Source organism: Jaculus jaculus, chromosome 6, assembly GCF_020740685.1.
Source record: "Jaculus jaculus isolate mJacJac1 chromosome 6, mJacJac1.mat.Y.cur, whole genome shotgun sequence".
Classification (NCBI taxonomy): Eukaryota; Metazoa; Chordata; class Mammalia; order Rodentia; family Dipodidae; genus Jaculus; species Jaculus jaculus.
Window position 1 is genome coordinate 105,527,144 of NC_059107.1, and position 14,462 is coordinate 105,541,605.

The 14,462-nt window shown below is 37.3% G+C and overlaps 1 protein-coding gene across 4 annotated transcripts in view; it reads right to left on the reverse strand.

Moving 5' to 3' along the window:
* Nucleotides 1–14,462, reverse strand: part of Tafa2 (TAFA chemokine like family member 2) — a 517,412-nt gene that overhangs the window by 132,661 nt on the left and 370,289 nt on the right. The gene's annotated exons all lie outside the window — the stretch shown is intronic.

Consider the following 14,462-nt stretch of genomic DNA (forward strand, 5'->3'; position numbering starts at 1 on the left):
CAGCCTATATTTATTTAGTTGGTCTCCCTGGCTAACTTCCCTTGTCTTTTCTATTGCTGCCCCTCTGATACTACTGCTTTTAGGCCTTACCATAGAACCCTACATTATTAATGCTCTAAGTAGGTATATAAAGAATAAAATATATTCTGTTAATCTCATGGTATTGTGGACGCAAAACTCCCTCTTAGATGAAAACACCCTTAGCACTGTGCTTTATGAATCAAGGATTTGACTTAGTATCATATCAGAAGGGGAACTAGAAAATAGAATGTGAAAGTAATGAGATGATCCCTCTGTGCAATGTACCATGACCTTCCTGTATCTTTTTGTTTCTAAATATCTTTGTGATTACATAGCATAGAATGTGTCTTGCTTCAGTTCCATCTATGTGACCTATATAACCTTGTGACTTCTTGTAATAGCCCCCGCCCCTCTTGTTTAACAGTATGTAAGTTTGTAATTTAATGCCCATTCTGTCTTTACTATAAATATCATGTGATTATTTCCAATAAGACTAGGGTGTCTTATTAAGTCTTGTAACTGGGGTCTCTAGTTTCCTGGCTGGAGGAAGTGTCACTGGAGGTAGATCCTGGAGTCCAGCCCAAAGGTGTGTTTGGCAGTGGACCTGGATTCCAGGTATGCAGAGAGGTTCGATCTCTGGAGGTCCTGCTTGTTGCATGTTCATGCTTGCTGCTTTTTGGTATTTGTTCGTTGTTCTTTTTTGTTTGCTTGTTTGTTTGTTTGTTTGTTTGTTTGTGTTTCTCTCTGCTTGGATTGTGAATGGGAGCTAGCTTCTATTTCTATTGATGGAACTTCCCCTGGATCTTTAAGCCTGAAATAAATCCATTCTTCCCATAAAACTGTGTTTGGTTAGATGCTCATCCCAGAAATGTGACTGTCTACTATACCTACCAACTCAATGAAATTCATTCTCCTCATTGTATGCCTGTTCACTTTTGCTAATGTTTTTTAAACTCTTGAACCATTTGCTATAAACATACATGATGGAAGAACTACAGTGAATAAGTATTCCTGCCATAGCCATATCCCAAATAAAATATGCATAAGGAGGCATACTAGATACAATAATTATTTTTATTTGTTTTAACTTTGAATATCTGGAAGTCCTCTAACATTCTACTTTCTCATACTTTCCTAAAAATACACATTCACAATTTAAAAATGAACTCAAGTCCTAAAATTGGGGTTAAAGAAGAAAAACGCATTTTAAATGTAATTTTAGGTTGTTTTATAAAGGCAACAAAAGGGCTAGAGAGATAGCTTAGTGGTTAAGCCACTTGCCTATGAAGCCTAAGAACTCATGTTTGAATCTCCAGGGCCCACGTAGCCAGATGCACAGCAATGCAAGCATGCAAGTTCACACATACACACAGGGGGGCACATGTGTCTGGAATTCATTTGCAGTGACTGAAGGTCCTGGCGTGCCCATTTTTTTTCTCTCTTTCTTCTCTTTAAGCTCCCTCAAAATAAATAATAAAAATATTTTTAAAAAACAAAAAGGCAACAAAATGATGAATACCAGAATACCAGAACCATTGAGAATCCGAGTTCAGTTCCTACCATACATGTAAAAAATAGGTGTGGCCAGGCATGCTAGCAAACCTAGCACTGAGGTGGCCAGACACAAGTGAATTGCTTGAACTCACTGGTCAGCCAGTCTGACCAAAACACAACAGTAAAAGACTCTCAAGAAAATAAAGTGGAAAGCTACAAATTTCTAAAATAAGAAAATGCAAAGGTGCCTGCTACCATCATGTATTTCTCAAACTCTTTTGTGACTTCTGTTCAAAATTTCGAGAACACAAATCCAAATTTCACATTTATCATATTTAAGAGAAGTGGCTATATCATATTTTTTTCTGCTAAATATAAGTAAGAATAGGACATACCAAGCATGAAATACATGGATCTTCCCTCAGAGGGCTTGTAGATGAGTGTTAAATATCAGCATTGACAAATAATAATACAAATAATCAGTCACAATTGTGATATGAGCTTGAAAAGGTACAAGTTGCAAAGTGACTACAAAACACAAAAACTTACACAAAGAAATAAGACAGGCTTTCTAGGGAGATAACAGATATGTGCATAGACCTGAAGTTAGACAAATGCATATAAAATATAAAAAGTATAAAGAGGAAAATATAACAAAAGGAGCAATTAAAGAAATTGCTCAAAAAAGTATTCCTGCATCATTTTAACTGCAAGGAATGGTGCCTAAAGAAGGAAACTTGAAAAAGTCATGCAGTGCTTAATACCCATGTCACAAGCTTGGAAGTTTATCTTAAGGGTTCAAAGTAGGAAAGTAAATTTATCAAACACTTGTTTTAAAATTTACTTTAGTAAGTACATGGTGAATGAACTAGAGCTATGTAATGTGGGATAAGAAGAGAGTTGCAATAGGTCAGAGAAGATAAAGGCTGTGGAGATTGATAGCAACAGAGCTGAAAGATAATTAGGAATTACAAGTAATTGGATTTTAAATCCTTGATTGGATATGGGTAGAGACAGCAAGAAAGAGGGCACTAATTAATTATTACAAAACTCTAATAAACTGGGGACAAAACTGAGTGTGAGCCATGGGTTTGGAAGCAGGATGTTCAGAAGTTTTGGGGTGCTGATTTTTTTTTTTTTTAAATAGAAAAACCAAAAACACTATTTGTAGTAGTTACTGTCTTCTTGTTCCTGTGACAAAAATACCCAGCCAAAAGAAGCCGATGGGAGGAAAGAGCTGATTTTCGTGTACATTCTCAAGAGGATGTTCCATCATAGCATAGGACAGCAGAAGCTGGGCATCACATATTGCCACAGCAGCTGGCAGACAGTTATACAAGTGAGCTAGGTATGGCAAGCGGGCTTCGCACTGTAACACCTCAAGGCTGGTTCTAAGCCTGACAGCTCCTCCAGCAAGACTGCCCCTCCCAAAGACCTCACTAGCTGGGGACTGAGCATGAGGCTTAATCACAAACCACAAGGTTACGGGGGCACTTTACTTTCACACTACCATGCTAATGCTGTTATGATTTAAGAAGAGTAAATTTAAAATGCATTTAAGTGAGCATCAAGGATATCAAAGTGTCAGAATGGAAAGTACTGTCTGGGCTTAGTTTGTCTTGACAATAAACTGATGACATTATTGATTTCTCTCCTTTGACTTCCCTCCAGAGCTGCTCTCTGACTCAGCTAAGAAAACTCACTTCAGGCACCAAAAAAAAAAAAAAGAAAAACTAGGTCTGACTAGACTTAGAAAACAACATTCTGAGCATGCTCTTCCTTTTGGCCATGCTCCTGCTGGGTTTCCAGTTCCTGTCCTGCTATTACCTTACCCACTTGTTGACCCATGGCTAGTCGGTTTCACACATGTACTCACCAACTGACTTTCATAGAAGTCTTTAAAAATTCAAGAAGGTGGAGGCCACCTTAGCACATTAGCATTCTATAGATACACTTTGGAATATGATCATTATTTAACATGTATATATGTATTTCATTCATTAAGGCATCTACCTATTTGTTTTATTATTAAAAGAGTCAAAAGATTATTGAAGGAAATGCTTTATTTTCTTTCAGTCTGGTTCATGTGTTCTGGTGGATGCTTTAGAACTATCCAAACAAAAATTACAAGGAAAAGTAAAAGTTAAGACAAACTATGAAGCATGCCTAATTAATGAAAGAATGTATGAAAAATGTATGAAAAAGAAAAACATGAAAAGTATATACACTAATGCAGGTGAAAACAAGAAAGAGGTTACTAGGTAGAATAAAAATGATTACCTAATTAGATAGTAAAGTTCCTATTCTGGGGAGGGGGCAGCAAAAGAAAAGATAAAAACATTAAAGACAAAATTAAAGATTTCTTAGAAAGCCTGAACAAAACCTTGAAAAGATTCACTCAGTAATTTAATCCTAAGGAGGGAGCTGCCCCAACATACTCCAAAAGGGGCCCAACTGAAACTAAGGACAATTGGCGAAACAAGCAAGGGTGATGTTTTCCTGTGAACCGGATACCAGCACAAAGGGGAAGGAGACCAACACAGAGAAAAATCAACTCCTACCAAATCAGAGAGCCAGAGCCTCAGAGGCCCCCAACACCTCAGCACTGAAGCAGACCAAAAATGAACTCATCGTGGCTCAGGGAAATTTTGCAGAAGAGGGGGCGGAAAGAATGTCAGAGCCACATGTTGGATCATGATTTGCAGAGACATTTATCCTACCCATAACTGTGGGCTAACTCCACAATGCATGACCCATTTACATCAACAAGGAGGGTCCAATAGGAGGGGGTAGATCATAGATGAGCCTAAACAATGGTACCAAACTGCCTGTATTTCTGAAAAGAAAACTAATAAATTAAATTAAAAAATAAAAAATAAAAATAAAAGAAAAGATACAAGTTGGCCTATGACGGCAACATGGTTCTGCTGTCATAAGTCCAAAAAAAAAAAAAAAAAAAAAAAAAAGATTCACTCAGTAATTAAGGGAGTGGAAACCTAAATAGATATTGGCATTTAAAAATAATTTAAAGAGTAAATAAATCATCTCAAAAGTGTTCATATTACTCTCCTCTCTCTCCTAAAAACTGATTCTCTACAGCTAGTATAGGAATAAGCCCACAATTAAACACAGACTGTTTGGATCCCTGAAACTGGGCTCCAAGGCCTATGCTAATAGACTGAGTATGTAAAACCAAAATGGCAAATGTTAATCATTTATCAAGCACTCTCATAAAACCACAAGAAAAACAATATCACATAAGAAAAGCAATGGGAAAAACATGGGAGGGTAATTAATAAAAATATTAATTATAAGTAAATCAGTAAAAGGGCTATCATCACTAATAATAGGAACAATAAATTAAAACAGCATGAAGTTGGCCAAGATTTAATAGGATGATAAAAGTCTGTGTTGACAAATGTTTATGAAAAAAGAAACTCTCATTACCCACTGATGGGAATGTAAGCTGAAATATTTTTATACTGACAACATATCAAAATATAAACATTGTATCATGTATTAATATGTGCATATTTTATGAGTCTAGTATCATTTGATTACACTAGTGTTTATTTATATATTTTAAATATCTTAAAATCAACAGAAAAAAATTACAATTAATGTCATTGTCAAGATATAATAGCATTTAAATTTTTAAATCATTTTGACCTAATAATCCCCTCATTAAAAATAAACCTTACATAACCCTCCATAGGATAGATCATTGTATACATTAATACTCAGTGAAACATTATTATTACTAAGGAAATTTTAATACTTATTTATTTAAAAGAAAGAGAAAGGCACAGAGAGAGAGAGACAGAGAGAGAGAATGGGTGTGCCAGGGCCTCCAGCTACTGCAAATGAACTCCAGAGGCATGCGCCCCCTTCTGCATCTGGCTTATGTTGGTCCTAGACAATCAAACAGGGATCCTTTGGTTTTGCAGGCAAATGCCTTAACTGCTAAGCCATCTCTCCAGCCCTACTAAGGAAATTTTAAACAGCTCAGTACTTTAGGGTGGTTAAATAAATATTTTCAGAGGAACATGAAGAAATGTTCATAATGATAAGTGAGAAAGGAGGTAACAAATCTATGAAAACTATATGAATGATAGTTGATAAGTAATCATAGTATATGCATACTATGTGGTTTTAAGTTTTTCTCTATGGTTTATTTCTCCATTTTCCCATATTTTCTCATTATATCTTATATCCTGAATTACATGATTACTTTAAATAACTTCAAATTTGAAAAGTAGGTAAACTGAGAAATGTACAATGAATATGACTTAGTTTTAAAAGTTACATAAGGTTCTCAGAGAAATCAATAAAGCCATTAACCTGAGGGTTGGGACCATAGCTCATGGGTAGAGCACTTGCTTAGCATGTGTTGAGGCATTGGGTTTCACCCCCATACTGACAAAAAACGAAAAAGAAAAAAAGAAAACATTATTAAACTGTCAAAAGAATTGATCAATAATCCAAAATAATAGAAAATGTAAATTACTTAAAAGCTAACCTTTATCCACTTATACTCAAAAGTATGATTTAAATAAATAATAAGAGAGTATATGTAGAGATTTTATAAAAAAAATTTTAGCAACCAATATACTTTTTTTGGGGGGGGGGCTCGAGGTAGGGTCTCACTCTTAACTCAGACTGACCTGGAATTCACTATGTATTCTCAGGGTGGCCTTGAACTCAGGGCAATCCTCCTACCTCTGTCTACCGAGTGCTGGGATTAAAGGCATGCGCCATCATGCCCAGCACAACCAATATTCTTTTTTTTTTGTTGTTTGTTTGTTTTGTTTTGTTTTGATTTTGTTTTTGTTTTTTGTGTTTTTTTTTTGTTTGTTTTTTTTTGTTTGTTTTTTGAGGTAGGGTCTCACTCTAGCCCAGGCTGACCTGGAATTCACTATGGAGTCTCAGGGTGGCCTCGAACTCACGGTGATCCTTCTACCTCTGCCTCCTGAGTGCTGAGATTAAAGGCATGCGCCACCACGCCCAGCTATAACCAATATTCTTAATGATGAGATCAGAAGTCATTTGATTCTCAAGAATTTATTCTTATATTTCCTTCCTGCATTGAAAAAGGTTAAGAATTTTGATAGGATGTTTTCCAGAATCTGTTGCCATCCGGTTTCAGGTAGGTTTTGCCTTTGGGAGTATAGCAGCTCCTAGGACATGCTTGTCTCTCAGAACATAGCGGCCTCCAGTGGCTCTACCTGAGGATCCACAATCCTGTCAGGTCACACATTCTCCTGGCTGAGAGACCGAGAGCTACAGAAATATGCCGCCCTGCCTGCCCATTATGGGACTCTAATTTCTCTCCCTCTAGTGTCAATCTTTACTAGGGATTCTCAGCTGGCATGAATAAACTCTTCAAACCTATGTTCAGGTTTGAGTGCCTTCCTCCTAAACCTTCCTCCTTCCTTCTCTTTGCACGTACCAGGCCATCATTGTGGTCTGTAGGCCTGTCCCTCTCATCCCTCTACCCTCTCCTTTGTACACTGGTTGCACTTTGAGCTCTGTCTCAGAATCTGTTTCTTGAACCAATGACAAAGGCATCTATTTCGAATTGGGCACAGGGAGGACAGCACTTCTGCCCGGGCTTTGCCAGCCTCGGCAGAGCGGAGCTCTGTGGGCAGCAACCAGCCCTCCAGGGGGCTTCAACAGCCCCCACTGCACCTGAGATCTGGGCTCCAATTCTCTCCTCTAGAAAAGACTTCCCTGAGTCCTCTCCAGTGACTCTGCAGTTTACTTATTTTTATCACCCTGAAATTTTGTCTTTTGTCACTATAGTATCATTTGTAACTAAATATTTATTTGTGTCATTATCTGATATACAGCATCCATGTTTTTCTTCCTAATTATATGATGAGCATGACTAGGGCACCAATTATGTCCATTTTGTTCACTTTCATGTAACCAGAACTTGACTAAAAACTCAGAACTTAAAAAAATAAAATAAAATAAAACTCAATGCTTAACAGACAGTGTACTTTTTTGTCTCTTGAATATCTCAGTGAATGGATGAATAAGTCATTAAAGTAACCAAGAAAGAAATAAAGAACTGCTTTTAAATTTCTAACGGCTGTTCTGTCACACATAGATCAAAATCCTTATATTTTGCTTGTGTTTGAAAAATCAATTCTAGCAAAAGTTTTAACTTGGATGGTGATTTTCTTATATTACAATGAGGGTAGTGCATATTTCATACAAGTTAATAAAACTAGCTTACAGGTGTTTCTTTTTATTATATAACTCCTACCTGTATCACTTTAAGGAAAAAAAATACAGATGCTTTTCCAAACTAAATACTTAGTGATGACTCATTCTTTAGATTTTCTTTAGATGTGGTGGATAGAGGAAGAAAAGACAAGAAAACATATTAGTTTTTGAAGATTAATGACTATATTTTTCTTTGGGGAACTTGGTGTCCTAAACTAAAATGTTTCCTCTCTGATCCCCAATATCTGAAGCTGAACCTAATGTAATTGCTTCCAAGGGGGAAACACTGCCTATGTTTTCTGACTGGCTGTCACAATGCTCTGAGTTAATCCCTTCCGAAATGCCCAGCTCAATATAATTGTAAGAATCCAGGCAGCATCTTTTTGAGGCAGTGAGAGCAATAAACTTATTTGTCTCTGTGTGAGGGGCTGTTAATTCCCAAAGCACAGAAAATTTTATTAAGAAGATGACATCCTATTCTGATTTTTGGATGCTTGTTTTTGTTTTCTGCTTTTTTGTTTTGTTTTTCATTTTTGAAATTATGTGCTGTGGATTAGTAGAGTGTCCCTATGTCATATTAAGAAACAAGAATGACACAATTCTCCATTTAGTTCCTCTTGAGAGCATGGTATTATTGCACTGGTATTTTGGGGGAGCTATTTATGTAGTTAGCTCTTTCATCTTCCAATTTGCCTGTTCTGAAATGGCCTGTTCACCACCCTCTTCACACAGACTCTGCTGTATGCACACCACTCTCCTTGTGATTTCTCATTATTTCCAAGCTCTCTTGAAGGCATCCATACTTATTGATGTTCTGCCTGGAACATTCTTCTCCTTGATATTCCCCTGGTAGAAATGTAAGGTTCTACCCCAAGGGCTTATTTAAAATTGTAATTCCTCCCTACCATTTCCTCTCCTCCTTCTTTCCTTGCACATTTTTCAGGGCATTTATACCATAACGTATACCATTTTATTTCTTTTTCTTTTTATTATATGTTTTCCCACTTCACAGATAAAAGTTCATAACGATAAAGATTTTTGTCTTGTTTATGTACTACTATATTTTTAGTCTGATGCTGGCACTCAGAATCATTGAGTAAGCTAGCAGCTTTTCTATGGAAACTATCCAATCTACAATATTCCTACAAAGCATAAAGATGATGGAGTCCAGGAGTACTTGTCCACAGGCAGGAGATGCATTCCCCAGGGGAAACAGTTCCACGAAGTAAATGCTTCCACTACTCCTGGAGCAGACCAGGATTCTCATACTTACGGAGTGACAAAAGCATAGGGGTTAAATATGTTTTAGGCAAATGATGCTGGAAAGATGCTGTGCTCTGGAGGAATATGTGAAACACTCTGGAGACCTCAAAGAATATCATAGGTACTAGGATGGCCCATTGGTACATCCCATGGTGTTCCCATGGGCAGCTGAATAAAGATGAATATTATGATCACCAGGGCTCAGGACTCTCAGAACATCAGGCCTGGCTGGGCTAGGTGTGTATCATGTGTATCAGCATGGCTTGGGCACTGCATTGTTGTGGGAGTCAACCACAACACCCCAAGTATGTTTATTTAGAGCTTGTGACCAACCTAAACCTTGAGTCACCATGGTCTAGACATGATAACCCTAAATGAGAAGCACCTTGGTCTAGGGACTATAAGCAAGAAACTGTGGTGATATGGTGTCGATCCTCTACCCACTATGGACTTTTCCTCCACTTGCTCCAGGCGTTAGTTTATTCCAGTTCCCAGCCTCCTTTTTCTTTGAGGATTGACCATCTTTAAAAAGTAGCCATTGTTCAAGGAGGCTACTCCCTGTCATGGAGAATAGACTAATAGCCAAAGACAGAAGGACAGAACCACCTGCCCATCTGGCCTCAAGCAAGTGCAGTATTTGTAAAGTAGCTATAGACTGCTTCTCCAGCAGACTTTGCTGAGCCCTCATCTCCTCTGGGTCACATCGCTTGCTCTCCTAGAGCATTGTTTAATAAATCACATGAACAAGAATTCCTGGCATAGTTTCACTTCTAAGAAAACCTACCAGAGAGACATGTGGCATCTGTAAAACATCTTGGAAGAATATATCCTAATCTTGGGCCTAAAAAAATCTCTCAAATATGATTTCATAACTTTAGCTCAGAAGAAAAGGAAAGTAATCCCAAAACTCTATAGAGTAAATATGATAAGTGAGAGCTACTAGAACTAGAATATAACATTTTATAAAATAAATGAGAAAACATATATAATATAAAAATGTAAAATTGCAAACAAGAGTGAATAACAAAGGCTGGGCGTGGTGGCACATGCCTTTAAAACCAGCACTTGGGAAGGCAGAGGTAGGAGGATGGTTATAAATGCAAGGCTAGACTAAGCCTACAGAGTGAATGCCAGGTCAGCCTGGGCTAGAGTGAGACCCTGCCTTGAAAAGCACAAACAAACAAAATAAGAAAGAGTGAGTAAAATGGCATCAAATGCAAGCAAGTTATCAGTAATAAAAGGAATCATTAGTGGTAGGTAATAAATTAAACAAAATATGAGGATTAAAGAAAAGATTAGACATAAGGGAGGAGCATTAATGTTCTGGAAAGATCTGAATAAATATTCTAAAATGCAACACAGATTTTAAAGGTGGAAGATATAAAATAAAGACACAGAGCATTGTTAAAAAAAAAAAAACTGGCATACATAGCATATCTAACCAGAATTTTACCTTAGCAGCAGAAGAGACAGAACATCTAAAATGCTTTGATGTTCATGAGTAATACCAGTATAAAGACTGAAAACATCACAAAAACTCCAAATACTTATCAAGGTGTTATACATCAGAAACTTAGTTATGATTCATTGTGTAATAAATGATAAGTGAATGGGCCTAACTTTCCTAGGCCTTATCAGGTCAAATGTCCTGCATGAATGGTGGAATGCTGCATTGGAAAATGACAGATAAATAGAGATGCTTCCTATATAAGCAAGAGGAAACAGATAATTCCCTCTTATGCCAAGAAGAAGAAAAAATGTCTTTTGCTGCCTTAAGCCTGAATGGAAAGGAGTTTACTTTGTCACCTACCCACTTAAAATCAAACGTGCCTACCCCAAGACCTAATACACTTCAGATGTCTTCCAAGTTTTGGCTTACTACCTAAGCAAGAATACCAGTCTTTCTATTATCCTAAGAGCTTAATCCAGGGCCATAATGCAGCTGTAACCATTTAGACCTTTTAAGGAAATAAGGAGTATTTCATTACCCGTTTGAACCAAAGTAATTAGCTGTACAAATGACTCTAGATCTAATCCTGTGGCAGGTGACTTCTCAGGCACCTGTGTCTTTATATGGGAAACAGAAAGCCAGAGAAGGCTTAATTCCCTGCCACAAGAGATGGGCACATAAATAACAGTACTTCAGTGTTTGCTGTGTCAATAAAAGTACAGCCAATTAATGAAACAATAAAGATGATAGCAAAAAGCTATAAAGCACAAAATGTTATAAATAAAAGAATCAACAAAGGAACAATTGGTCCTTTGAAAAACTAATAAAATTAACCAACATCTGAACAGAATACGCAAAACAAGAGGAGAGAAATACCCCAGCTAAGAGGAGACACAAAGAGAGTTGGAAAGAAAATGCTTTGAATAACTTTATTAATGTTCTTGCATTGAAAAGCCACTTGCCATTATTTTGTAAAATTGAACCCATGCGTTCTCTGTGATTCAACAGTTTTGCTCCTAGTGATGCTGCCTCAAGGAAACCTTGCCTGTGTGCATACAGACAGCAGTATAAGAATGTTCCTAGAATTTGTGCTTAGAAGAACAAAACAAAGCCGGGCGTAGTGGCACACGCCTTTAATCCCAGCACTCAGGAGGCAGAGGTAGAAGGATCACTGTGGGTTCGAGGCCACCCTGAGACTCCATAGTGAATTCCAGATCAGCCTGAGCTAGAGTGAGGCCCTACCTCAAAAAACTGAGTTTCCATGAAATAGAGTGAACACTATGTTTGTAGTGACTTCCCAAAATAAGGGATCAACAAAATTTCATATATTATCACTACATACAATACATTATAGCAAATCTTACAAACATTGGAAAAACAGGAAAATTGCAAAATAAATATAATGGAAAACTATTTATGTAAACTCAAGGACTAGTGAGAGTACAGATTTCTGGCTTGAACATAAAACATTCCACGTGTGCGTCCAGCTAGTGGCACTGTTTGAGAAGGTTGTACAACTTTTAAGAGGTGGAGCCTTGCTGAAGGAAGTGGGTCACTGTGGGTGGGCCTTGAGGTTTTATAGTCCAACCACACTTCCTGCTCACCCTCTGCATTCTGCCTGCATGATGTGAGGATCTGTCTTTCTACTCCTGCCCTTTTGTACTCAACACTAGAAGCCAAAAATAAGCCCTTCTCTTCCTTAAGTTGCTATTGGTCAGGTATTTGCTCATAGCAACAAAAAATGTACATGAATACTTAGGAAAAATATCATTTAGTGATGTATAGCCATACTTACATGGAGAAATAATTATAAAAGCAAAGAAATTATAATTAAAATACCAAGAACAACGGTTATACTAATATAAGTAAACAGAATGTAGGGAAAGCCAAAGTAAATAGCATGAAAAATACTATTATTCTCTATTGACTGATGAACAGACTAGTGCTCATTTTTATGTTACCCTTACTATTATGTATGAGAAATCTGAAATCACTCAAAACAAACAAAAAGTGAATAAGGAAGGAGGGAAATAAAAGAGGGAGTAAGTGTTGGGGAAAATGAGAAAATCCTATAAAAGTTTCTCCAACATTGTGGAAGAGGATATAGAAAGAACCACCAGGTGGGAAGGAGTATTCTGAGGCATTGTCCCCCACAAAGACTGACTGATGCATTCATGACCCCAGAGTAAACATCAATAACCCCACTGAAGAGGGCCATCAGTGCAATGAGGTGGGGGAGAGGGAACATAAGAGTATTATTCAGTGGCTGGAGAGGTGACTTAGTGGTTAACACACCTGTCTGTGAAGCTCAGGGACCCAGGTTTGATTCCCAAGGACCCACATAAGCCAGATGCACATGGTGGCACATGTTTATGGACTTTGTGTTCAGTGACTGGAGGCCCTGATATGCCCATTCTCTCTCTCTCTCTTTTTCTCCCTCCTCACTCTTAAATAAATAACTAAGTGTATAATACAATTGGGATATGACCAACAAGCAGTATGTTCATACAATAAAGTTCACAATCAATAAAAATCTCTTCTAAAATACCCATCACAGAATAGAAATGGGACATCAAACCCAGTTCAAATGCTTTCTTCTATAATGTAATTAATTTAGCAGTTAAATTTTTCTAACCTAATATATAACATTTTATATTCAGAATGCATTTTCTTAGCAAATAGTAAGAAGAGATCTTAGTTTGGTAGTTAACATAAGACACAACATGACATAGAACTCTGAAAGGCTGTTTTAGCTATGCATGGTATGAAGTATATATCCTGAGAAATCTTTGTGAGTGAATGTTTTTTGGACCCCATTGCTTGGCTTTTGTAATGAGAAAACATCATTAACAAGGACATGTGCTATGCTGGCCTGATTCTCACCATTCCTCTGCTTCTCTCACTCTTTTATAGGTTGGGAATGGATACTGGGGGATAGTAGGAATGGAGTATGTTTTCTAAGCCTAAGACAGGGCATGGCTCACACTGTTTGCAGCTCTGAAAAGTAAGTATTTAAAGAACACTGCTTTGACCTTAGGCCAATTTGGAGCTGAGGGAAACCACCTCGACATCTTTTTCATTATACCTTATTTATTAAAGAGAATTTAAAGTTTGATTTACAGATCAGTGTCCTTTATTAAATAAAACAGTGTCGATTTACACACATACATATCTGTAGGTCAAAAAAATGGGAGGATAGGGCTAGAGAGGTGGCTTAGCAGTTAACACACTTGCCTGTGAAGCATAAGGACACATTGACTCTACAGGTCCCACATAGGCCAGACACACAAGGAGCCTTAAGCATGCAAGGTAGCACATGCACACAAGGTAGCACAAGTCTGGAGTTCAATTATAGTGACTGGAGGTCCTAGCATACCAGTTCACTCTCTCTCGCCTCCACTCTCACTCCCTTGCATAAAATAAGAAGGTCAGTCTGTTGGACTTGCCTCAAAAAAATTGGGACAATAAAACATGAGCAAACTCTCCACAAAATGTTGTTTCACGTAAAGTCTCTTTTTGGTCTTAAATATAAAAGAAGGGATTTGTTCTACAGGAATCAATCCCTCACTTCATATCTTTATTCTCCCTGGCATTCAAAAAAATGTTTCTTCTAATGCTAACTAAGACCATGTGTGTAATTCAGTGTTTTAAAATTCAAAGAAGTTAATTTCCCCTTCATCTCAAAATAGAACAGGAAAGTAAATTGTTGGTCTCTAGACTTTATAATGGACTGAGAATTGAATAATAAAACCATATTTCACAGGAAATTCTAAATTGACTTCTCATGTTATGAATACTTGACTATGGTAGGTGTAATGTAAAAATAGCCCCATTTCAACTCATTTGGAAAAGTTAGTTACTCACTATGCTGAGTCTAATGACCAGGAAGGAGAATGGAAAGGACATAATTTTGAGCTGTCAGCACATACACATAAAACAAATAGTCTCACTCTCTTCTGTGGCAGAACTAAACCTGAAGAGCCTGGTAGAAATAGTGCCCAAA